Below are 2,500 nucleotides of genomic sequence, written 5' to 3'. Positions count from 1 at the left end.
AAGCGCTTTTACACTAAGTCTCATTCACACACTGATGGCAGAAGCTACACACACAGTACCAACCTGCTCATCAGAGGGAAACTAACCATTCATACACATTCACACGCCGTTGGCATAGCAACCGGAGCAATTTGGGGTAAGTGTCTTGCCTAAGGACACACGGACATGTGGACTGGAGGAGCCGCTCTACCTGCTGATACGCAGTCATTTAACATTTCTGTCCTGTTGATGTGAAAACGTTGCGGCCGCTGATTTGGGTTTTTGTTGATTTGACTCAGTGAGTAAAAAACTGCATGAAAACAAACTTTGTGTTACGTAGTTCTCTCGTTGTAAAGGTCCAGAATACTGGTTGGGATTAGTTTCAATGTGTATCTGGTTGTGTATCGGGATGTGTATCTGGTTGTGTATCTGGTTGTTTGGTTGTGTATCTGGTTGTGTGTTTTGGTTGTTTGGTTGTGTATCTGGTTGTGTGTTTGGTTGTGTGTTTGGTTGTGTATCTGGATGTTTGGTTGTGTATCTGGTTGTGTGTTTGGTTGTGTGTTTGGTTGTGTATCTGGATGTTTGGTTGTGTATCTGGTTGTTTGGTTGTGTATCTGGTTGTGTATCTGGTGGTGTATCTGGTTGTGTATCTGGTTGTGTATCTGGTTGTTTGGTTGTGTATCTGGTTGTGTGTTTGGTTGTTTGGTTGTGTATCTGGTTGTGTGTTTGGTTGTGTATCTGGATGTTTGGTTGTGTATCTGGTTGTGTATCTGGTTGTTTGGTTGTGTATCTGGTTGTGTGTTTGGTTGTGTATCTGGTTGTGTATCTGGTTGTTTGGTTGTGTATCTGGTTGTTTGGTTGTGTATCTGGTTGTGTATCTGGTTGTGTATCTGGTTGTGTATCTGGTTGTGTATCTGGTTGTGTATCTGGGTGTGTATCTGGGTGTGTATCTGGTTGTGTATCTGGTTGTTTGGTTGTGTATCTGGTTGTTTGGTTGTGTATCTGGTTGTTTGGTTGTGTATCTGGTTGTGTATCTGGTTGTGTGGTTGTGTATCTGGTTGTGTATCTGGTTGTGTATCTGGTTGTGTGGTTGTGTATCTGGTTGTGTATCTGGTTGTGTATCTGGTTGTGTATCTGGTTGTGTATCTGGTTGTGTATCTGGTTGTTTGGTTGTGTATCTGGTTGTGTATCTGGTTGTGTATCTGGTTGTTTGGTTGTGTATCTGGTTGTTTGGTTGTGTATCTGGTTGTGTGGTTGTGTATCTGGTTGTGTATCTGGTTGTGTATCTGGTTGTTTGGTTGTGTATCTGGTTGTTTGGTTGTGTATCTGGTTGTTTGGTTGTGTATCTGGTTGTGTATCTGGTTGTTTGGTTATGTATCTGGTTGTGTGGTTGTGTATCTGGTTGTGTATCTGGTTGTGTATCTGGTTGTTTATCTGGTTGTGTATCTTGTTGTGTATCTGGGTGTGTATCTGGTTGTTTGGTTGTGTATCTGGTTGTGTATCTGGTTGTGTATCTTGATGTGTGGTTGTGTATCTGGTTGTGTATCTGTTGTGTATCTGGTTGTGTATCTGGTTGTGTATCTGGTTGTGTATCTGGGTGTGTATCTGGTTGTGTATCTGGTTGTTTGGTTGTGTATCTGGTTGTGTATCTGGTTGTTTGGTTGTGTATCTGGTTGTTTGGTTGTGTATCTGGTTGTGTATCTGGTTGTGTATCTGGTTGTGTATCTGGTTGTGTATCTGGTTGTGTATCTGGGTGTGTATCTGGGTGTGTATCTGGTTGTGTATCTGGTTGTTTGGTTGTGTATCTGGTTGTTTGGTTGTGTATCTGGTTGTTTGGTTGTGTATCTGGTTGTGTATCTGGTTGTGTGGTTGTGTATCTGGTTGTGTATCTGGTTGTGTATCTGGTTGTGTGGTTGTGTATCTGTTGTGTATCTGGTTGTGTGGTTGTGTATCTGGTTGTGTATCTGGTTGTGTATCTGGTTGTGTATCTGGTTGTTTGGTTGTGTATCTGGTTGTGTATCTGGTTGTGTATCTGGTTGTTTGGTTGTGTATCTGGTTGTGTGGTTGTGTATCTGGTTGTGTATCTGGTTGTGTATCTGGTTGTTTGGTTGTGTATCTGGTTGTTTGGTTGTGTATCTGGTTGTGTATCTGGTTGTTTGGTTGTGTATCTGGTTGTGTGGTTGTGTATCTGGTTGTGTATCTGGTTGTGTATCTGGTTGTTTATCTGGTTGTGTATCTTGTTGTGTATCTGGGTGTGTATCTGGTTGTTTGGTTGTGTATCTGGTTGTGTATCTGGTTGTGTATCTTGATGTGTGGTTGTGTATCTGGTTGTGTATCTGGTTGTGTATCTGGTTGTGTATCTGGGTGTGTATCTGGTTGTGTATCTGGTTGTTTGGTTGTGTATCTGGTTGTGTATCTGGTTGTTTGGTTGTGTATCTGGTTGTGTATCTGGTTGTTTGGTTTTGTATCTGGTTGTGTATCTGGTTGTGTATCTGGTTGTGTATCTGGGTGTGTATCTGGA

At 42.0% G+C, this 2,500-nt stretch overlaps 1 protein-coding gene across 1 annotated transcript in view; it reads left to right on the top strand.

Moving 5' to 3' along the window:
- cdc42se1 (CDC42 small effector 1) overlaps window positions 1-2,500 on the top strand; it is a 26,223-nt gene that overhangs the window by 976 nt on the left and 22,747 nt on the right. The window lies entirely within an intron of this gene.

This window comes from Scomber scombrus, chromosome 16 (assembly GCF_963691925.1).
Source record: "Scomber scombrus chromosome 16, fScoSco1.1, whole genome shotgun sequence".
Classification (NCBI taxonomy): Eukaryota; Metazoa; Chordata; class Actinopteri; order Scombriformes; family Scombridae; genus Scomber; species Scomber scombrus.
Note: the sequence above shows the minus strand (reverse complement) of the source record. Positions and strands in the feature narration are given on the sequence as shown.